At 45.0% G+C, this 23,858-nt stretch overlaps 5 non-coding genes across 5 annotated transcripts; all 5 read right to left on the reverse strand.

Moving 5' to 3' along the window:
* Positions 1-730: 730 nt before the first annotated feature.
* Positions 731-817, reverse strand: TRNASTOP-UCA (transfer RNA opal suppressor (anticodon UCA)). Its single transcript has one exon. It is a non-coding gene; the product is annotated as a tRNA-Sec (tRNA).
* Positions 818-4,960: 4,143 nt separating this feature from the next.
* TRNASTOP-UCA (transfer RNA opal suppressor (anticodon UCA)) lies at positions 4,961-5,047 on the reverse strand. The gene has a single exon. It is a non-coding gene; the product is annotated as a tRNA-Sec (tRNA).
* Positions 5,048-9,191: 4,144 nt separating this feature from the next.
* Positions 9,192-9,278, reverse strand: TRNASTOP-UCA (transfer RNA opal suppressor (anticodon UCA)). Its single transcript has one exon. It is a non-coding gene; the product is annotated as a tRNA-Sec (tRNA).
* Positions 9,279-18,205: 8,927 nt separating this feature from the next.
* TRNASTOP-UCA (transfer RNA opal suppressor (anticodon UCA)) lies at positions 18,206-18,292 on the reverse strand. Its single transcript has one exon. It is a non-coding gene; the product is annotated as a tRNA-Sec (tRNA).
* Positions 18,293-22,436: 4,144 nt separating this feature from the next.
* TRNASTOP-UCA (transfer RNA opal suppressor (anticodon UCA)) lies at positions 22,437-22,523 on the reverse strand. The gene has a single exon. It is a non-coding gene; the product is annotated as a tRNA-Sec (tRNA).
* Between the last annotated feature and the right edge of the window lie 1,335 nt (positions 22,524-23,858).

The raw sequence follows: 23,858 nt of genomic DNA on the forward strand, positions 1-23,858 counted from the left end.
AGAGTGTATTGGCTACATGCCTTGGGGTAGAGTACAGAAGAGCAGCATAGAGTAGAGTGGTGCAGAGTAGAGTGCAGTGGTGAAGAGTAGAGTTGTGTAGAGTTTAGTGGCGGCAGAGAGTGCTATGTTGTAGAGGACTCTGCTTTTAATTTATAATTTGCTATTTTGTGAATAGTGCACAGAGGAATACCTCGAGGTACAGTATTAACGCCTTGTTTTTAGATTGAAGAAAAAGTTCAGGGGCAATTTTCTCATTTATGCATGCCAACACAATAGGTTTTGGTAGCAAAAAGCACCGATTTTTTAAAGCAAAAAGATGCTTTACTTTAGCATTATGCTGCCTAAAACTGTGACCTCTTCAGACTTCAATGTGAAAAATAAAATCCCCAAATTTGTTTTTACTAAATCTCCCTCCTCCTGCTTCCAAATATTGGCAGGAATGCTTGGTACTTAGTCATTGATTGCTGTCTCCTTAAAGGCAGTGAATCACACAAATACACACACACTTTGTGTGCCACAGGGTGATTGCGCAGATCAGTATGAGAGCATCATGTACACACGAAAATCAGAGGCAGCGTCATATGCGAAGCCCAACCTATTTATGTCCTCCTGCCATTCCAACGGTGATATTCCGTTTGTCTGTCTATAAATCACATGGAACTGTCATCAGAAATAACGCTATAATTATGATTATTGTAGCAAAACACACAGCTGATCTATTTAATTAGTCCGCCCAGAAGGTGGAATTGAACCACTCTGTCGCTAAATAGCCACAGGTTTGAAGCCTGCACCCCAGACCACTGAGGTTCATCCGGGCGGATACAGATGTTAGGTAGAGACTTATATATAACCCAAAAATACAGAACACTTTATTAATAGGGTAAGGTATATGATGATTTGTAATCCATTTTCTTCACCCCTATCTCTGAGATAGCACGTCAATTTGTTTGAATATCTTTACTGCTTGAAGCCAGACTTTCAGGAGATAATCTTCAATTTATGCAAATTAAAACAAGGGTTTCTGGGTAAATGAGACCCGTCTGCTTCCTGCTTTTCTAACGTGATCAAAGCAAAGCCACGAGGAAGACAACTTGCAATAGAAACGAGCAGCCGATGCAACACTTGAATAAGCACATCATGAGTTAATCAAGCTCAGGCAAAGGAAGTAGAAATGAAACAGTGAAAACGCTGCTCGCGTTCTCTCCCTCACAACATGCACAGTCCATTCTAGGTCTACGTTTTGGAAGCGGCCGTGTGTAATTTGAAAGAGCCACGTTGTATTACGAGCATCTTAATTTGGCAGCTCAGTTTATTTTTCCGTATTTTATTTTTACACAATATTGCTTTTCTCATAATTTGTTACTTGCTAAGCGTCAGGTGGAACCGAACTGGGAAATCGGATGCAGGGCAGAGCAACTCGGGGATTTGTTAATATGCCAGTGAGCCCATGAAACGGTGAGCGGGACGCCGAGAGAATGACGTTTGACGTGGGGGGTACTAACTGTCAGACAGTTGAATGACAATACACGGGCCATTTCCGTTTTAAACAAATTGCATTCTATGAAAGATTTCACGGTGTCTACTTTTCGACATTTTGTATCTTTTATTGGAATATATAAAGCTGAAAAGGCAAGTGATGGAAACAATACAACCATGTTTAGGCTGAATCAGCCACTGTAAATTTAAAGTACCAAAAAAATTAGACTTTGCTTGTCCTTCCTCTATGTTACCGGTCACGCGGCTGTCATCAACTTCCAGCATTTAAAAGACAATCATAGGCAAGCATTGGCATAGCCAATAGGTCTCGCCTTTTGGACCTTATGTGTTTAGCCAGAGCTTTTGACTATGTTGTAGAGCATTGTGGCTGCTGTGCATTATGTTGAAAAGTTATAATTGTCTGCCTGTCGCCTATGCGTAGTCTCTCCAGTTCCCTTTGGAAATTGGTGGTACCTTCGCCTAAAGGGATTTCTGATTGTGCTGTGCTGGAGGTGGTACTTTCGCTTGATGCCAGAGAGATACTACTGGCTGATTTGGTTTCTAGACTTTCTTCCCTGCACCTTTTTCTATCCTTGTTGCTGATGGGATTATCATACTTTTTAGCAAACGTTTAAATCCCGCCATCCTGCTAATCACGGTCATCCCTCTTCCTCTTTCACATTTTTTGTCTCTGAGGTATTGTTAGTGCTCCTCTATGACCTTATCAATGATGGCATAATTTTTTTTCACTAAATCCTGACAATCCATTGATTCTATCTGTTTCTCTGTGTGTGAGAAAGTGGCTCTGTATATACTGTTCCTTAATAGGTACAGGGTGTACAGAGTCCACAGTCCCCCAGGGGCTGAGAGAGGTTAAAGTTGGGTATAACCTTACTCTCTAAAGTGGTAGCTTGGTCGAGCAGTAAGGCAGTACCAGAGGACAGTGTAAAGCATTTGTTGTACACACTCAGTCAGCAAATGGTCTCACACACTCAATAACTGAACTCTAGGCCAATAGTTTATATAAAACATATATGCTTGTTTTATTTTAGAACCAACAATTGGAATTAAAATATACTTTCTCAGAATGAGATGTTGAATATAAATACTTTTGCAATGAGCAATTGATTTTTGTAAACAGTTACAAGTGGTTGCAATAGGCAACACTATTTCAAACACAACAGTGCATTGAGTTCAATGGAATTTTCATGTTATTTGTCACAGATTACTTTTCGGATTACTTTTGGAATTCCAGGACTGGATCCCAGATTCAGTCCTAGGTCAGTACTTTGAATCAAGTGATACAAGTCGAATTAATTGCAGTGATGATTTTTAAGTAATATGTAGCTATTTCAAAAGTTGACACTTCGAAAATATTTCCTAGAAAACATTCAATGATTCTCTATGGCAAGAAATTCAAATTGCAGGTATAGTACTTTCTAGTTACTTTTGTAATCCAGTACTGGGTGCCTGGACTCAGTACTGGGATCTTTATCCAAAACAGGTAAGTAATTACGTTTGAAGATATTATACGATTTTTGAAGAATATTTAAAGATTGAAGAAATCGACACTTTGAAGACATTTCACAGAAAAACAGTCAATGGTTTCCTATGGAAGAAAATTGAGTTAAGGGTAAGTGCAGTTGTAAGTATTTTTCAGAGTCAGTGCTGGGTACCAAGATCCAGCACAGGGAGCTCACCTAAGAGAAGGTGAGTAATTTCGTTTTCGTTACTCGGCTGATTTGTGGTGAATATTTTAAGATTTGAAAAGTCCACACTTGGAAGAAATTTCAGGAAAAAGCCAGTCAATGTTACCCTATGAGGAAAATAGAGTTTGCGGTTTAAGGGTAAGTACTCGACTGGCAGAGTTGAGGTTCTGGGCATAGACTCAGGGGTCCCCCAGGGTGAGGTAGGTAAAGTTGGTTCACCCTCCGCGGCTCTAGGGCGGCCGGGTGCAGAGAGAGTTAGGCCCAATGTTATCCTATGAGGGATAGGGGGGCCTTGGGTGGTGGCTGCTGACTGGCAAGCCACGCGGCTGTGGGAGCTGAGCTCCTGGTCACTTACTCAGGGCAAGTGGGGAAGTGGGTAGGTGTAGAGTTTTCACTGCCAGGGCCACCCGGGCGGCTGGATGCAGAGGGCTTTTGAGCCTTCGGGCGCTCAATTGATTTCAATGGGAAATCTCCGGTTTGACCCTTTCCAATTTGATAAAGCATGATCATAGTCCAGTGTTACGTTGTGCATTCGGTGGTGCGGCAGCTGCCGCACTGAACCCTTTGCCAAAGAGGTCCTGTGCCATCTCTTCTCTTCTGTCGATTAGTTTTGGCATGTTTCTGGGATGCGCAGGTGTGTGCTGGTTGGTCCAATAAGTCAAAATGGAAGAAGGCGAGCAACGGCAGAGTGTTGCAAAGTAGAATATGGTGGCGTACAGTGCAGATGTGCAGAGTGGATTGGTGTAGAGTGCAATGGAGTAGAGTGCATTGGTTTTGAATGCAGTGGCATAGAGTGCAGTGGCGTAGAGTGCAGTGATGTAGAGTGCAGAGGTGTAGAATAGAGTGGCATTGAGTGGAGTGGCACAGGGTAGATTGTAGTGGCGTAGAGTGGAGTGGCGTTGAGTGGAATAGAGCAGAGTAGAATAGAGTGGTTTAGAGTGCAGTGTCATAGAGTAGAGCGTCGCAGAGTTCAGTGTTGTAGAGTGCAGTAGTGCATGGTAGATTAGAGTGGTTTAAAGTGTATTGGTGTAGAGTGGAGAGATATAGAGTGTATTGGCTACATGCATTGGGGTCGAGTACAGAAGAGCAGCATAGAGTAGAGTGGTGCAGAGTAGAGTGCAGTGGTGAAGAGTAGAGTTGTGTAGAGTTTAGTGGCGGCAGAGAGTGCTATGTTGTAGAGGACTCAGATTTTAATTTATAATTTGCTATTTTGTGAATAGTGCACAGAGGAATACCTCGAGGTACAGTATTAACGCCTTGTTTTTAGATTGAAGAAAAAGTTCAGTGGCAATTTTCTCATTTATGCATTCAAACACAATAGGTTCTGGTAGCAAAAAGCACCGATTTTTTAAAGCAAAAAGTTGCTTTATTTTAGCATTATGCTGCATAAAACTGCGACCTCTTCAGACTTCAATGTGAAAAATAAAATCCCCAAATTTGTTTTTACTAAATGTCCCTCCTCCTGCTTCCAAATATTGGCAGGAATGCTTGGTACTTAGTCAATGATTGCTGTCTCCTTAAAGGCAGTGAATCACACAAATACACACACACTTTGTGTGCCACAGGGTGATTGCGCAGCTCAGTATGAGAGCATCATGTACACACGAAAATCAGAGGCAGTGTCATATGCGAAGCCCAACCTATTTATGTCCTCCTGCCATTCCAACGGTGATATTCCGTTTGTCTGTCTATAAATCACATGGAACTGTCATCAGAAATAACGCTATAATTATGATTCTTGTAGCAAAACACACAGCTGATCTATTTAATTAGTCCGCCCAGAAGGTGGAATTGAACCACTCTGTCGCTAAACAGCTACAGGTTTGAAGCCTGCACCCCAGACCACTGAGGTTCATCCGGGCGGATACAGGTGTTAGGTAGAGACTTATATATAACACAAAAATACAGAACACTTTATTAATAGGGTAAGGTATATGATGATTTGTAATCCATTTTCTTCACCCCTATCTCTGAGATAGCACGTCAATTTGTTTGAATATCTTTACTGCTTGAAGCCAGACTTTCAGGAGATAATCTTCAATTTTTGCAAATTAAAACAAGGGTTTCTGGGTAAATGAGACCCGTCTGCTTCCTGCTTTTCTAACGTGATCAAAGCAAAGCCACTAGGAAGACAACTTGCAATAGAAACGAGCAGCCGATGCAACACTTGAATAAGCACATCATGAGTTAATCAAGCTCAGGCAAAGGAAGTAGAAATGAAACAGTGAAAACGCTGCTCGCGTTCTCTCCCTCACAACATGCACAGTCCATTCTAGGTCTACGTTTTGGAAGCGGCCGTGTGTAATTTGAAAGAGCCACGTTGTATTACGAGCATCTTAATTTGGCAGCTCAGTTTATTTTTCCGTATTTTATTTTTACACAATATTGCTTTTCTCATAATTTGTTACTTGCTAAGCGTCAGGTGGAACCGAACTGGGAAATCGGATGCAGGGCAGAGCAACTCGGGGATTTGTTAATATGCCAGTGAGCCCATGAAACGGTGGGCGGGACGCCGAGAGAATGACGTTTGACGTGGGGGGTACTAACTGTCAGACAGTTGAACGACAATACACGGGCCATTTCCGTTTTAAACAAATTGCATTCTATGAAAGATTTCACGGTGTCTACTTTTCGACATTTTGTATCTTTTATTGGAATATATAAAGCTGAAAAGGCAAGTGATGGAAACAATACAACCATGTTTAGGCTGAATCAGCCACTGTAAATTTAAAGTACCAAAAAAATTAGACTTTGCTAGTCCTTCCTCTATGTTACCGGTCACGCGGCTGTCATCAACTTCCAGCATTTAAAAGACAATCATAGGCAAGCATTGGCATAGCCAATAGGTCTCGCCTTTTGGACCTTATGTGTTTAGCCAGAGCTTTTGACTATGTTGTAGAGCATTGTGGCTGCTGTGCATTATGTTGAAAAGTTATAATTGTCTGCCTGTCGCCTATGCGTAGTCTCTCCAGTTCCCTTCGGAAATTGGTGGTACCTTCGCCTAAACGGATTTCTGATTGTGCTGTGCTGGAGGTGGTACTTTCGCTTGATGCCAGAGAGATACTACTGGCTGATTTGGTTTCTAGACTTTCTTCCCTGCACCTTTTTCTATCCTTGTTGCTGATGGGATTATCATACTTTTTAGCAAACGTGTAAATCCCGCTATCCTGCTAATCACGGTCATCCCTCTTGCTCTTTCTCATTTTTTGTCTCTGAGGTATTGTTAGTGCTCCTCTATGACCTTATCAATGATGGCATAATTGTTTTCCACTAAATCCTGACAATCCATTGATTCTATCTGTTTCTCTGTGTGTGAGAAAGTGGCTCTGTATATACTGTTCCTTAATAGGTACAGGGTGTACAGAGTCCACTGTCCCCCAGGGGCTGAGAGAGGTTAAAGTTAGGTATAACCTTACTCTCTAAAGTGGTAGCTTGGTCGAGCAGTAAGGCAGTACCAGAGGACAGTGTAAAGCATTTGTTGTACGCACTCAGTCAACAAATGGTCTCACACACTCAATAACTGAACTCTAGGCCAATAGTTTATATAAAACATATATGCTTGTTTTATTTTAGAACCAACAATTGGAATTAAAATATACTTTCTCAGAATGAGATGTTGAATATAAATACTTTTGCAATGAGCAATTGATTTTTGTAAACAGTTACAAGTGGTTGCAATAGGCAACACTATTTCAAACACAACAGTGCATTGAGTTCAATGGAATTTTCATGTTATTTGTCACAGATTACTTTTCGGATTACTTTTGGAATTCCAGGACTGGATCCCAGATTCAGTCCTGGGTCAGTACTTTGAATCAAGTGATACAAGTCAAATTAATTGCAGTGATGATTTTTAAGTAATATGTAGCTATTTCAAAAGTTGACACTTCGAAAATATTTCCTAGAAAACATTCAATGATTCTCTATGGCAAGAAATTCAAATTGCAGGTATAGTACTTTCTAGTTACTTTTGTAATCCAGTACTGGGTGCCTGGACTCAGTACTGGGATCTTTATCCAAAACAGGTAAGTAATTACGTTTGAAGATATTATACGATTTTTTAAGAATATTTACAGATTGAAGAAATCGACACTTTGAAGAAATTTCACAGAAAAACAGTCAATGGTTTCCTATGGAAGAAAATTGAGTTAAGAGTAAGTACAGTTGTAAGCATTTTTCAGAGTCAGTGCTGGGTACCAAGATCCAGCACAGGGAGCTCACCTAAGAGAAGGTGAGTAATTTCGTTTTCGTTACTCGGCTGATTTTTGGTGAATATTTTAAGATTTGAAAAGTCCACACTTAGAAGAAATTTCAGGAAAAAGCCAGTCAATGTTACCCTATGAGGAAAATAGAGTTTGCGGTTTAAGGGTAAGTACTCGACTGGCAGAGTTGAGGTTCTGGGCATAGACTCAGGGGTCCCCCAGGGTAAGGTAGGTAAAGTTGGTTCACCCTCAGCGGCTCTAGGGCGGCCGGGTGCAGAGAGAGTTAGGCCCAATGTTATCCAATGAGGGATAGGGGGGCCTTGGTTGGTGGCTGCTGACTGGCAAGCCACGCGGCTGTGGGAGCTGAGCTCCTGGTGACTTATTCAGGGCAAGTGGGGAAGTGGGTAGGTGTAGAGTTTTCACTGCCAGGGCCACCCGGGCGGCTGGATGTAGAGGGCTTTTGAGCCTTTGTGTGCTCAATTGATTTCAATGGGAAATCTCTGGTTTGACCCTTTCCAATTTGATAAAGCATGATAATAGTCCAGTGTTACGTTGTGCATTCGGTGGTGCGGCAGCTGCCGCACTGAACCCTTTGCCAAAGAGGTCCTGTGCCATCTCTTCTCTTCTGTCGATTAGTTTTGGCATGTTTCTGGGATGCGCAGGTGTGTGCTGGTTGGTCCAATAAGTCAAAATGGAAGAAGGCGAGCAACGGCAGAGTGTTGCAAAGTAGAATATAGTGGCGTACAGTGCAGATGTGCATAGTGGATTGGTGTAGAGTGCAATGGAGTAGAGTGCATTGGTTTTGAATGCAGTGGCATAGAGTGCAGTGGCGTAGAGTGCAGTGATGTAGAGTGCAGAGGCGTAGAATAGAGTGAAATTGAGTGGAGTGGCACAGGGTAGATTGTAGTGGCGTAGAGTGGAGTGGCGTTGAGTGGAATAGAGCAGAGTAGAATAGAGTGGTGTAGAGTGCAGTGTCATAGAGTAGAGCGTCGCAGAGTTCAGTGTTGTAGAGTGCAGTAGTGCACGGTAGATTAGAGTGGTTTAAAGTGTATTGGAGTAGAGTGGAGAGATATAGAGTGTATTGGCGTACATGCATTGGGGTAGAGTACAGAAGAGCAGCATAGAGTAAAGTGGTGCAGAGTAGAGTGCAGTGGTGAAGAGTAGAGTTGTGTAGAGTTTAGTGGCGGCAGAGAGTGCTATGTTGTAGAGGACTCTGCTTTTAATTTATAATTTGCTATTTTGTGAATAGTGCACAGAGGAATACCTCGAGGTACAGTATTAACGCCCTGTTTTTAGATTGAAGAAAAAGTTCAGGGGCAATTTTCTCATTTATGCATGCCAACACAATAGGTTTTGGTAGCAAAAAGCACCGATTTTTTAAAGCAAAAAGATGCTTTACTTTAGCATTATGCTGCCTAAAACTGTGACCTCTTCAGACTTCAATGTGAAAAATAAAATCCCCAAATTTGTTTTTACTAAATCTCCCTCCTCCTGCTTCCAAATATTGGCAGGAATGCTTGGTACTTAGTCAATGATTGCTGTCTCCTTAAAGGCAGTGAATCACACAAATACACACACACTTTGTGTGCCACAGGGTGATTGCGCAGATCAGTATGAGAGCATCATGTACACACGAAAATCAGAGGCAGCGTCATATGCGAAGCCCAACCTATTTATGTCCTCCTGCCATTCCAACGGTGATATTCCGTTTGTCTGTCTATAAATCACATGGAACTGTCATCAGAAATAACGCTATAATTATGATTATTGTAGCAAAACACACAGCTGATCTATTTAATTAGTCCGCCCAGAAGGTGGAATTGAACCACTCTGTCGCTAAACAGCTACAGGTTTGAAGCCTGCACCCCAGACCACTGAGGTTCATCCAAGCAGATACAGATGTTAGGTAGAGACTTATATATAACCCAAAAATACAGAACACTTTATTTTATTTTTATTTTTTTATTTTTTTTGAAACCATTTATTACAAGTCTCAAGAGTATACAAGTATGGGCCTACAACCTTCCGGCCGGCCGCTAGCAATGACAGGAACATACGACATACATTTATGGAACACGCGGTGTTGCGGAGGAGCATGCTCAGGAGGTAACAACGTCAAAAGCCACATCATCCAGACCCCGCTATACGGTTTCATTTTAAATTAAGAACAACAAGAAAACCACACCCACAAGGCAACCCACAATCGGAAATAGCAGCACGTGCTCCCCTAGAGGGGGGATCCCAACTATCCACAGAAGTCTAAAGAGGGGGAAGAGAGCAGAGCGAGGACTGGGGGAACCCAATGCCCGGCAGCGGGGGAATGAGTCGGCTAAGGGGATGGGGCTGGCGAGGTATCAGGCAGCAACGGTGGTGCACAGATACCCCCGCGGTAGGCGTTCCAGGGGCCCCATACTTTCACCCATGTCCCAGGCTTACCCCTCGCCACATACACCACCTTTTCTCGAAACATGCACCAGTCCATGTGTTCTTTCCAGGCCGAGACCGTCGGGGGCCTCTGGGATCCCCACAGTTGAGCAATATCACGCCTGGCTATCATATATCCCAGAGTCACCCACCACGTCTGCGGCGCCGAATAATCAGTCGGTTCCCACACATTCAACAGGCATCTCCTCGCTTCAGGCAACAGCGCCACATGCGTAACCAGTCGCAGCACCTCATGTACACCACGCCAGAACCCCTCCACCTCCGGGCACTCCCACAAAATATGCAGAAAGGTCCCCAAAGCACCACATCCACGCTTACACAACCCATCTCCAGCATAGTCCATACGCAGAAGCTTTGGCCCCGTCATGTAGACCCGGTGGAGTATCTTGAGCTGGACGAAGCGAAGGCGAGCCGGTATGGCCACCTCCTTCGGGGACGCCACCGCGGAGGTCCAGTCCTCGTCGTTCAACTCCAGCCCGTCGGCAACCCAAGCCGCACGAAGGGCAGTCAACAGGCCCGAGCGGTCGTTTATCAGCTTTTTGTATATCAGTGAGATCGTGCTGTCCGGGACGTGCCCATCCAGCATTCTATCCTCCAGGGGGGAATATTCCGGGATGGAGGCAACGTCCGAGAAGACGGAGCCCAGCGCATGACGGACCTGCAAATACCGAAAGTATTCACTGCCCTGCAACTGAAATTCCGTCTGCAGCATATCGAACGTTTTAAATCCTCCCCTCGTCCAGAGATCCCCCACTTTACTGATACCTATTATGTCCCACTTCTCAAAGCCCTTAGAGGTCCACAGGGAGCCTAACCGCTCAGACGCGTATAGTGGTGACGCCCGGGTCAAACGGTCCTTCCACCCCATAGCTGCATTGGCCGCGTGCCACACTTGCACCATGACACGCGTGGGGCCCGTCAGACGAGCGTCGGGCGCGCTAGAATAGAGCGCTCGATTGTAGTCGCCACCTGGCAGGAGCATCTTGTCCATTTCGAATGCCGGGTTTAAGGCGGGCCCGTATAGGCCATGATTAATTGCAGCTAGCTGGGAGGCCCAATAGTACCGTTTAATATCCGGGAGGGCAACCCCCCGTCATACCATGGGAGCGTCAACTTCGCCAGGGCAATACGCGGCCTCCCGTCCCAGAACAGGCGGCGTTGCAGACTCTCCACCTCACGGAAGTAGCGCGCCGGGACTAAGTCCATAGTGTTCTGCAAAGCGTACAGGAAACGCGGCAGAGACATCATCTTGAACAATGCCGCCCGGGCGAGCGGCGAAAGCGGCAGGCGCCGCCAGCGTGCGACATCTACCTGCAGGCGCTGGAGGGGGGGAAGCAGGTTCCGTTCATACCGGGCCTCCGGGTCCAGAGTAATGAAGACACCCAGGTACCGAAATCCCTGCGGGGCGATCTGGATCGGACAGCCCCGCGGGAGAATAGGAGCCTCCCCAGAGAGAACATACACGCACGATTTAGCCCAGTTGATGACGAGACCGGAGTTACGACCAAATGAATGTAAAACATCAACCAGCACTATAAGTGATTTACGTGGGGAGGCTAGGTACAGAAGGATGTCATCAGCGTATAGGGATACGCGGTCCTCATACTCGGGGGTCCAACGGAGACCACGGATGGAAGGCTCCCACCGCAGCCACTCCGCCAGGGGCTCCAAGGCAAGCGCAAAAAGAAGCGGCGATAAGGGACAGCCCTGTCGCGTGCCCCGGCCCAGCTCAAACGGGGCCGATACTCTTCCGTTCACCACCACCTGCGCCAATGGGCCCGAATACAACAATTTGACCCAGCTGATGAATCCTGGGCCAAATCCAAACTTCGCAAGCATCGCCCAGATGTATGGCCACTCAAGCGTATCAAACGCCATGGTGGCGTCCAAGGACGCCAAAATGGCCGGTTCCCGTATAAATGGGACGTGCGCGAGCACCCCATGCAAACGCCGCAGGTTAAGGGCTGTGTTGCGATGGGGAATAAAGCCGGACTGGTCCTGATGAACCAGATCTCCCACCACACCGACCAGCCGATTGGCCAGTACCTTGGCGAGAATTTTGGGCTCCGCATTCAGTAGTGAGATATGCCGATAGGAAGTAACCCGGTCCCGAGGTCTCCCTTCCTTGTGGATCACCACGATTGTAGCCAGACGCTGGTCAAGCGGGAGGGAGCCCAGCGAGTGGGCCGCCAGGAACATTGCGCGGAGGTGGGGCGCCAGTGTATCCGGTCGTAACTTATACAACTCGATAGGGATACCATTCGGGCCCATGGCCTTGCCAGAAGCGACCGAGCGTATGGCGAGGGCGATTTCGTCGGAGGTGGGAGCGGCGTCCAGCGACACCCTGTCCTCCCCGGAAAGGGACGGCAGCGCGATATCCCTGAGCAGGGCACGGGAATCCTCTTCAGAGCAAGAAGAGACCGGGGAATACACCTCGCGGAAATAATCCGCGAAACAGGAGACAATTTCTTCTGGCTCAGTTACACACACACCATTCGTTTTCTCAATCAGCGACACCACACGATTCGCTCTCTCCCTTTTGTCCAACCACGCTATCAGTTTACCAGCCTTATCACCCACATCATACAGTCGCCCCTGTTGCTCTCTACTAAGGCCCCTGGCCGCCTCCGTGACGAGGGCCCTATAAGCCGCTTGTTTGAGTTGGAGGACATGTAGTGCAGCATCCATCACCCCATCTTCTAGATTACCCTCCAACTCGGCTATTTCAGCCTCCACCCGGGTCACCTCCTCCCGCTCGCGCCTCCGGGCGTGGGAAATAAGGGACAGGGCCTCCCCTCTGAGTACTGTCTTGAAGGCCTCCCACATGGAGATAGCCGAAGGCACTGACCCCACATTCTCATCAAAATATCGCTGGAGGGATTTAATCAAGTCAGCGCAAATGGTAGAGTCGCGCAGGTACCAGGAATTGATTGGGACCACCCTGCCCTCACCCCTCGGAAAGACATCGAAATGTAACAGGAGCGGGGAGTGGTCCGAGATACCCCGTGCCAAATGGCGCACCTCCCCCACCCTCCCGACATAGGCCGCCGGGACAAGGACATAATCAAGCCGCGAGAGACTACCATGGGCCCCCGAGTGGAAAGTGTACTGCAGCTGCGTGGGATGTTTTAAGCGCCAGCAGTCCACCAATCCCAGTGTATCCAAGAGGCCGGATAGCCACGCCTGTGCCCGGGGGAGGTCCCTAGGGGGGTGACGATCCACAGTCCCAGAAACCACCGCATTGAAATCCCCCCCCACCACCAGAAGCCCCCCCGGAAGGCCAAGGAGGAGGCGCCCCAGGTCCGCAAAGGTGGTCGACTGCAGCCCCGGTGGGACGTACACTGACACAAAGACAACCACTTTGCCCTCCATTCTCCCCACCAAGACAGTGTAACGTCCCCTATCATCGTGGAGCACCTCATCAATTTCTAACGGGAGCGAGTTCTTTACCATGATACCCACACCCCTTGAGCCTGACGTGAAGCCCGAGTGGGCCACGAGGCGGTAGCCACGCCGATTCATGGCACAGAAGGAATTGCCAATAAGGTGTGTCTCCTGCAGAAAGACTACATCGGGCGAGAGTCGCTTCAAAAACTGCAGGACCACACCTCGTTTGATCCTGTCCCCCAGTCCATTAACGTTCCAAGACAACAAAGTTAATTCCCTACCCCCATCATACACAGAAACCATCATTCGTCCCCCCGAGAGCACCTTAGAACCAACACAGAAATAAGTTTGCCTTGTGATAATAACGAACAACACCCCATCCCTGCCCACCCCCCCCAACAGAACTCCCCCCTCCCTGCACCCCTGCATGAGCCCAAACAGCCCCCCAACGTGCAGTGTGCCTGTCGCCCCATAGATAGTTAAACTAACTAGACCCCCAGAGGAGGAGGGAGAACCCCCAAGAGACCCCACACAACCTCCATAGGAGGGGAACTTAAGCGAACAGACGTATGGTCAAAAGTGGCATCATTTTTGTCCCTAGCGAGGCCTAATATTAGTCCCTCAGTCCTGATCTGGCGAGCCCTCTCCCCCCGCCGCTCACCCCCCACCCCCCCGATCCCGATCCCCAGACAGAGTATCCAGCCAGTCCCCGGCCGCTTCGGGACGATCAAAAAAGTGCGTGCGACCATCCACCTCCACTCGCAGCTTAGCTGGGAAAAGCATGGCGTATTTGAGGTTTAGGTCCCGAAGACGGCGTTTGACACCGAGGAAGCTCAGTCTCTGCTTCTGGACCGCTGGGGTGAAATCAGGATAAAAATTAATGTCCATATTGTCAAGTCTAATCGGTCCCTGTAGTCTGGAGGATTGCAGGATAGTGTCTCTGTCCCGAAAATTAAAAATCCGGGCAATGAGAGGTCTCGGAGTGGCTCCGACCTTAGGCCTTCCCCCGGGAACCCTGTGGGCCCTCTCCACAGCAAAGAATTTACTCAGCCCCCGTGGCTGGAGATGGGTAACAATCACGTCTTCCACGAAAAGGTCCGCCGCCGCCTCCTCACGTCCCTCAGGCACCCCGCAGAACACTTTATTAATAGGGTAAGGTATAAGATGATTTGTAATCCATTTTCTTCACCCCTATCTCTGAGATAGCACGTCAATTTGTTTGAATATCTTTACTGCTTGAAGCCAGACTTTCAGAAGATAATCTTCAATTCATGCAAATTAAAACAAGGGTTTCTGGGTAAATGAGACCCGTCTGCTTCCTGCTTTTCTAACGTGATCAAAGCAAAGCCACGAGGAAGACAACTTGCAATAGAATCGAGCAGCCGATGCAACACTTGAATAAGCACATCATGAGTTAATCAAGCTCAGGCAAAGGAAGTAGAAATGAAACAGTGAAAACGCTGCTCGCGTTCTCTCCCTCACAACATGCACAGTCCATTCTAGGTCTACGTTTTGGAAGCGGCCGTGTGTAATTTTAAAAAGCCACGTTGTATTACGAGCATCTTAATTTGGCAGCTCAGTTTATTTTTCCGTATTTTATTTTTACACAATATTGCTTTTCTCATAATTTGTTACTTGCTAAGCGTCAGGTGGAACCGAACTGGGAAATCGGATGCAGGGCAGAGCAACTCGGGGATTTGTTAATATGCCAGTGAGCCCATGAAACGGTGGGCGGGACGCCGAGAGAATGACGTTTGACGTGGGGGGTACTAACTGTCAGACAGTTGAATGACAATACACGGGCCATTTCCGTTTTAAACAAATTGCATTCTATGAAAGATTTCACGGTGTCTACTTTTCGACATTTTGTATCTTTTATTGGAATATATAAAGCTGAAAAGGCAAGTGATGGAAACAATACAACCATGTTTAGGCTGAATCAGCCACTGTAAATTTAAAGTACCAAAAAAATTAGACTTTGCTAGTCCTTCCTCTATGTTAGCTGTGCTGGAGGTGGTACTTTCGCTTGATGCCAGAGAGATACTACTGGCTGATTTGGTTTCTAGATTTTCTTCCCTGCACTTTTTTCTATCCTTGTTGCTGATGGGATTATCATACTTTTTAGCAAACGTGTAAATCCCGCCATCCTGCTAATCACGGTCATCCCTCTTGCTCTTTCTCATTTTTTGTCTCTGAGGTATTGTTAGTGCTCCTCTATGACCTTATCAATGATGGCATAATTTTTTTCCACTAAATCCTGACAATCCATTGATTCTATCTGTTTCTCTGTGTGTGAGAAAGTGGCTCTGTATATACTGTTCCTTAATAGGTACAGGGTGTACAGAGTCCACAGTCCCCCAGGGGCTGAGAGAGGTTAAAGTTAGGTATAACCTTACTCTCTAAAGTGGTAGCTTGGTCGAGTAGTAAGGCAGTACCAGAGGACAGTGTAAAGCATTTGTTGTACACACTCAGTCAGCAAATGGTCTCACACACTCAATAACTGAACTCTAGGCCAATAGTTTATATAAAACATATATGCTTGTTTTATTTTAGAACCAACAATTGGAATTAAAATATACTTTCTCAGAATGAGATGTTGAATATAAATACTTTTGCAATGAGCAATTGATTTTTGTAAACAGTTACAAGTGGTTGCAATAGGCAACACTATTTCAAACACAACAGTGCATTGAGTTCAATGGAATTTTCATGTTATTTGTCACAGATTACTTTTCGGATTACTTTTGGAATTCCAGGACTGGATCCCAGATTCAGTCCTGGGTCAGTACTTTGAATCAAGTGATACAAGTCGAATTAATTGCAGTGATGATTTTTAAGTAATATGTAGCTATTTCAAAAGTTGACACTTCGAAAATATTTCCTAGAAAACATTCAATGATTCTCTATGGCAAGAAATTCAAATTGCAGGTATAGTACTTTCTAGTTACTTTTGTAATCCAGTATTGGGTGCCTGGACTCAGTACTGGGATCTTTATCCAAAACAGGTAAGTAATTACTTTTGAAGATATTATACGATTTTTGAAGAATATTTAAAGATTGAAGAAATCGACACTTTGAAGAAATTTCACAGAAAAACAGTCAATGGTTTCCTATGGAAGAAAATTGAGTTAAGGGTAAGTACAGTTGTAAGCATTTTTCAGAGTCAGTGCTGGGTACCAAGATCCAGCACAGGGAGCTCACCTAAGAGAAGGTGAGTAATTTCGTTTTCGTTACTCGGCTGATTTTTGGTGAATATTTTAAGATTTGAAAAGTCCACGCTTAGAAGAAATTTCAGGAAAAAGCCAGTCAATGTTACCCTATGAGGAAAATAGAGTTTGCGGTTTAAGGGTAAGTACTCGACTGGCAGAGTTGAGGTTCTGGGCATAGACTCAGGGGTCCCCCAGGGTAAGGTAGGTAAAGTTGGTTCACCCTCAGCGGCTCTAGGGCGGCCGGGTGCAGAGAGAGTTAGGCCCAATGTTATCCAATGAGGGATAGGGGGGCCTTGGTTGGTGGCTGCTGACTGGCAAGCCACGCGGCTGTGGGAGCTGAGCTCCTGGTCACTTACTCAGGGCAAGTGGGGAAGTGGGTTGGTGTAGAGTTTTCACTGCCAGGGCCACCCGGGCGGCTGGATGCAAAGGGCTTTTGAGCCTTTGGGCGCTCAATTGATTTCAATGGGAAATCTCCGGTTTGACCCTTTCCAATTTGATAAAGCATGATCATAGTCCAGTGTTACGTTGTGCATTCGGTGGTGCGGCAGCTGCCGCACTGAACCCTTTGCCAAAGAGGTCCTGTGCCATCTCTTCTCTTCTGTCGATTAGTTTTGGCATGTTTCTGGGATGCGCAGGTGTGTGCTGGTTGGTCCAATAAGTCGAAATGAAAGAAGGCGAGCAACGGCAGAGTGTTGCAAAGTAGAATATGGTGGCGTACAGTGCAGATGTGCAGAGTGGATTGGTGTAGAGTGCAATGGAGTAGAGTGCATTGGTTTTGAATGCAGTGGCATAGAGTGCAGTGGCGTAGAGTGCAGTGATGTAGAGTGCAGAGGCGTAGAATAGAGTGGCATTGAGTGGAGTGGCACAGGGTAGATTGTAGTGGCGTAGAGTGGAGTGGCGTTGAGTGGAATAGAGCAGAGTAGAATAGAGTGGTGTAGAGTGCAGTGTCATAGAGTAGAGCGTCGCAGAGTTCAGTGTTGTAGAGTGCAGTAGTGCACGGTAGATTAGAGTGGTTTAAAGTGTATTGGTGTAGAGTGGAGAGATATAGAGTGTATTGGCGTACATGCATTGGGGTAGAGTACAGAAGAGCAGCATAGAGTAGAGTGGTGCAGAGTAGAGTGCAGTGGTGAAGAGTAGAGTTGTGTAGAGTTTAGTGGCGGCAGAGAGTGCTATGTTGTAGAGGACTCTGCTTTTAATTTATAATTTGCTATTTTGTGAATAGTGCACAGAGGAATACCTCGAGGTACAGTATTAACGCCTTGTTTTTAGATTGAAGAAAAAGTTCAGTGGCAATTTTCTCATTTATGCATGCCAACACAATAGGTTCTGGTAGCAAAAAGCACCGATTTTTTAAAGCAAAAAGATGCTTTACTTTAGCATTATGCTGCCTAAAACTGTGACATCTTCAGACTTCAATGTGAAAAATAAAATCCCCAAATTTGTTTTTACTAAATCTCCCTCCTCCTGCTTCCAAATATTGGCAGGAATGCTTGGTACTTAGTCATTGATTGCTGTCTCCTTAAAGGCAGTGAATCACACAAATACACACACACTTTGTGTGCCACAGGGTGATTGCGCAGATCAGTATGAGAGCATCATGTACACACGAAAATCAGAGGCAGCGTCATATGCGAAGCCCAACCTATTTATGTCCTCCTGCCATTCCAACGGTGATATTACGTTTGTCTGTCTATAAATCACATGGAACTGTCATCAGAAATAACGCTATAATTATGATTATTGTAGCAAAACACACAGCTGATCTATTTAATTAGTCCGTCCAGAAGGTGGAATTGAACCACTCTGTCGCTAAACAGCCACAGGTTTGAAGCCTGCACCCCAGACCACTGAGGTTCATCCGGGCGGATACAGATGTTAGGTAGAGACTTATATATAACCCAAAAATACTGAACACTTTATTAATAGGGTAAGGTATATGATGATTTGTAATCCATTTTCTTCACCCCTATCTCTGAGATAGCACGTCAATTTGTTTGAATATCTTTACTGCTTGAAGCCAGACTTTCAGGAGATAATCTTCAATTTATGCAAATTAAAACAAGGGTTTCTGGGTAAATGAGACCCGTCTGCTTCCTGCTTTTCTAACGTGATCAAAGCAAAGCCACGAGGAAGACAACTTGCAATAGAAACGAGCAGCCGATGTAACACTTGAATAAGCACATCATGAGTTAATCAAGCTCAGGCAAAGGAAGTAGAAATGAAACAGTGAAAACGCTGCTCGCGTTCTCTCCCTCACAACATGCACAGTCCATTCTAGGTCTACGTTTTGGAAGCGGCCGTGTGTAATTTTAAAAAGCCACGTTGTATTACGAGCATCTTAATTTGGCAGCTCAGTTTATTTTTCCGTATTTTATTTTTACACAATATTGCTTTTCTCATAATTTGTTACTTGCTAAGCGTCAGGTGGAACCGAACTGGGAAATCGGATGCAGGGCAGAGCAACTCGGGGATTTGTTAATATGCCAGTGAGCCCATGAAACGGTGGGGGGGACGCCGAGAGAATGACGTTTGACGTGGGGGGTACTAACTGTCAGACAGTTGAATGACAATACACGGGCCATTTCCGTTTTAAACAAATTGCATTCTATGAAAGATTTCACGGTGTCTACTTTTCGACATTTTGTATCTTTTATTGGAATATATAAAGCTGAAAAGGCAAGTGATGGAAACAATACAACCATGTTTAGGCTGAATCAGCCACTGTAAATTTAAAGTACCAAAAAAATTAGACTTTGCTAGTCCTTCCTCTATGTTACCGGTCACACGGCTGTCATCAACTTCCAGCATTTAAAAGACAATCATAGGCAAGCATTGGCATAGCCAATAGGTCTCGCCTTTTGGACCTTATGTGTTTAGCCAGAGCTTTTGACTATGTTGTAGAGCATTGTGGCTCCTGTGCATTATGTTGAAAAGTTATAATTGTCTGCCTGTCGCCTATGCGTAGTCTCTCCAGTTCCCTTTGGAAATTGGTGGTACCTTCGCCTAAAGGGATTTCTGATTGTGCTGTGCTGGAGGTGGTACTTTCGCTTGATGCCAGAGAGATACTACTGGCTGATTTGGTTTCTAGACTTTCTTCCCTGCACCTTTTTCTATCCTTGTTGCTGATGGGATTATCATACTTTTTAGCAAACGTGTAAATCCCGCCATCCTGCTAATCACGGTCATCCCTCTTGCTCTTTCTCATTTTTTGTCTCTGAGGTATTGTTAGTGCTCCTCTATGACCTTATCAATGATGGCATAATTTTTTTCCACTAAATCCTGACAATCCATTGATTCTATCTGTTTCTCTGTGTGTGAGAAAGTGGCTCTGTATATACTGTTCCTTAATAGGTACAGGGTGTACAGAGTCCACAGTCCCCCAGGGGCTGAGAGAGGTTAAAGTTAGGTATAACCTTACTCTCTAAAGTGGTAGCTTGGTCGAGCAGTAAGGCAGTACCAGAGGACAGTGTAAAGCATTTGTTGTACACACTCAGTCAGCAAATGGTCTCACACACTCAATAACTGAACTCTAGGCCAATAGTTTATATAAAACATATATGCTTGTTTTATTTTAGAACCAACAATTGGAATTAAAATATACTTTCTCAGAATGAGATGTTGAATATAAATACTTTTGCAATGAGCAATTGATTTTTGTAAACAGTTACAAGTGGTTGCAATAGGCAGCACTATTTCAAACACAACAGTGCATTGAGTTCAATGGAATTTTCATGTTATTTGTCACAGATTACTTTTCGGATTACTTTTGGAATTCCAGGATTGGATCCCAGATTCAGTCCTGGGTCAGTACTTTGAATCAAGTGATACAAGTCGAATTAATTGCAGTGATGATTTTTAAGTAATATGTAGCTATTTCAAAAGTTGACACTTCGAAAATATTTCCTAGAAAACATTCAATGATTCTCTATGGCAAGAAATTCAAATTGCAGGTATAGTACTTTCTAGTTACTTTTGTAATCCAGTACTGGGTGCCTGGACTCAGTACTGGGATCTTTATCCAAAACAGGTAAGTAATTACGTTTGAAGATATTATACGATTTTTGAAGAATATTTAAAGATTGAAGAAATCGACACTTAGAAGAAATTTCACAGAAAAACAGTCAATGGTTTCCTATGGAAGAAAATTGAGTTAAGGGTAAGTACAGTTGTAAGCATTTTTCAGAGTCAGTGCTGGGTACCAAGATCCAGCACAGGGAGCTCACCTAAGAGAAGGTGAGTAATTTCGTTTTCGTTACTCGGCTGATTTTTGGTGAATATTTTAAGATTTGAAAAGTCCACACTTTGAAGAAATTTCAGGAAAAAGCCAGTCAATGTTACCCTATGAGGAAAATAGAGTTTGCGGTTTAAGGGTAAGTACTCGACTGGCAGAGTTGAGGTTCTGGGCATAGACTCAGGGGTCCCCCAGGGTAAGGTAGGTAAAGTTGGTTCACCCTCAGCGGCTCTAGGGCGGCCGGGTGCAGAGAGAGTTAGGCCCAATGTTATCCTATGAGGGATAGGGGGGCCTTGGTTGGTGGCTGCTGACTGGCAAGCCACGCGGCTGTGGGAGCTGAGCTCCTGGTCACTTACTCAGGGCAAGTGGGGAAGTGGGTAGGTGTAGAGTTTTCACTCCCAGGGCCACCCGGGCGGCTGGATGCAGAGGGCTTTTGAGCCTTTGGGCGCTCAATTGATTTCAATGGGAAATCTCCGGTTTGACCCTTTCCAATTTGATAAAGCATGATCATAGTACAGTGTTACGTTGTGCATTCGGTGGTGCGGCAGCTGCCGCACTGAACCCTTTGCCAAAGAGGTCCTGTGCCATCTCTTCTCTTCTGTCGATTAGTTTTGGCATGTTTCTGGGATGCGCAGGTGTGTGCTGGTTAGTCCAATAAGTCAAAATGGAAGAAGGCGAGCAACGGCAGAGTGTTGCAAAGTAGAATATAGTGGCGTACAGTGCAGATGTGCAGAGTGGATTGGTGTAGAGTGCAATGGAGTAGAGTGCATTGGTTTTGAATGCAGTGGCATAGAGTGCAGTGGCGTAGAGTGCAGTGATGTAGAGTGCAGAGGCGTAGAATAGAGTGGCATTGAGTGGAGTGGCACAGGGTAGATTGTAGTGGCGTAGAGTGGAGTGGCGTTGAGTGGAATAGAACAGAGTAGAATAGAGTGGTGTAGAGTGCAGTGTCATAGAGTAGAGCGTCGCAGAGTTCAGTGTTGTAGAGTGCAGTAGTGCACGGTAGATTAGAGTGGTTTAAAGTGTATTGGTGTAGAGTGGAGAGATATAGAGTGTATTGGCGTACATGCATTGGGGTAGAGTACAGAAGAGCAGCATAGAGTAGAGTGGTGCAGAGTAGAGTGCAGTGGTGAAGAGTAGAGTTGTGTAGAGTTTAGTGGCGGCAGAGAGTGCTATGTTGTAGAGGACTCTGCTTTTAATTTATAATTTGCTATTTTGTGAATAGTGCACAGAGGAATACCTCGAGGTACAGTATTAACGCCTTGTTTTTAGATTGAAGAAAAAGTTCAGGGGCAATTTTCTCATTTATGCATGCCAACACAATAGGTTCTGGTAGCAAAAAGCACCGATTTTTTAAAGCAAAAAGATGCTTTACTTTAGCATTATGCTGCCTAAAACTGTGACATCTTCAGACTTCAATGTGAAAAATAAAATCCCCAAATTTGTTTTTACTAAATCTCCCTCCTCCTGCTTCCAAATATTGGCAGGAATGCTTGGTACTTAGTCATTGATTGCTGTCTCCTTAAAGGCAGTGAATCACACAAATACACACACACTTTGTGTGCCACAGGGTGATTGCGCAGATCAGTATGAGAGCATCATGTACACACGAAAATCAGAGGCAGCGTCATATGCGAAGCCCAACCTATTTATGTCCTCCTGCCATTCCAACGGTGATATTCCGTTTGTCTGTCTATAAATCACATGGAACTGTCATCAGAAATAACGCTATAATTATGATTATTGTAGCAAAACACACAGCTGATCTATTTAATTAATCCGCCCAGAAGGTGGAATTGAACCACTCTGTCGCTAAACAGCCACAGGTTTGAAGCCTGCACCCCAGACCACTGAGGTTCATCCGGGCGGATACAGATGTTAGGTAGAGACTTATATATAACCCAAAAATACAGAACACTTTATTAATAGGGTAAGGTATATGATGATTTGTAATCCATTTTCTTCACCCCTATCTCTGAGATAGCACGTCAATTTGTTTGAATATCTTTACTGCTTGAAGCCAGACTTTCAGGAGATAATCTTCAATTTATGCAAATTAAAACAAGGGTTTCTGGGTAAATGAGACCCGTCTGCTTCCTGCTTTTCTAACGTGATCAAAGCAAAGCCACGAGGAAGACAACTTGCAATAGAAACGAGCAGCCGATGCAACACTTGAATAAGCACATCATGAGTTAATCAAGCTCAGGCAAAGGAAGTAGAAAGTAAACAGTGAAAACGCTGCTCGCGTTCTCTCCCTCACAACATGCACAGTCCATTCTAGGTCTACGTTTTGGAAGCGGCCGTGTGTAATTTTAAAAAGCCACGTTGTATTACGAGCATCTTAATTTGGCAGCTCAGTTTATTTTTCCGTATTTTATTTTTACACAATATTGCTTTTCTCATAATTTGTTACTTGCTAAGCGTCAGGTGGAACCGAACTGGGAAATCGGATGCAGGGCAGAGCAACTCGGGGATTTGTTAATATGCCAGTGAGCCCATGAAACGGTGGGGGGGACGCCGAGAGAATGACGTTTGACGTGGGGGGTACTAACTGTCAGACAGTTGAATGACAATACACGGGCCATTTCCGTTTTAAACAAATTGCATTCTATGAAAGATTTCACGGTGTCTACTTTTCGACATTTTGTATCTTTTATTGGAATATATAAAGCTGAAAAGGCAAGTGATGGAAACAATACAACCATGTTTAGGCTGAATCAGCCACTGTAAATTTAAAGTACCAAAAAAATTTGACTTTGCTAGTCCTTCCTCTATGTTACCGGTCACGCGGCTGTCATCAACTTCCAGCATTTAAAAGACAATCATAGGCAAGCATTGGCATAGCCAATAGGTCTCGCCTTTTGGACCTTATGTGTTTAGCCAGAGCTTTTGACTATGTTGTAGAGCATTGTGGCTGCTGTGCATTATGTTGAAAAGTTATAATTGTCTGCCTGTCGCCTATGCGTAGTCTCTCCAGTTCCCTTTGGAAATTGGTGGTACCTTCGCCTAAAGGGATTTCTGATTGTGCTGTGCTGGAGGTGGTACTTTCGCTTGATGCCAGAGAGATACTACTGGCTGATTTGGTTTCTAGACTTTCTTCCCTGCACCTTTTTCTATCCTTGTTGCTGATGGGATTATCATACTTTTTAGCAAACGTGTAAATCCCGCCATCCTGCTAATCACGGTCATCCCTCTTGCTCTT

This window comes from Triturus cristatus, chromosome 4_1 (genome assembly GCF_964204655.1).
Source record: "Triturus cristatus chromosome 4_1, aTriCri1.1, whole genome shotgun sequence".
In the NCBI taxonomy this organism is placed as follows: domain Eukaryota; kingdom Metazoa; phylum Chordata; class Amphibia; order Caudata; family Salamandridae; genus Triturus; species Triturus cristatus.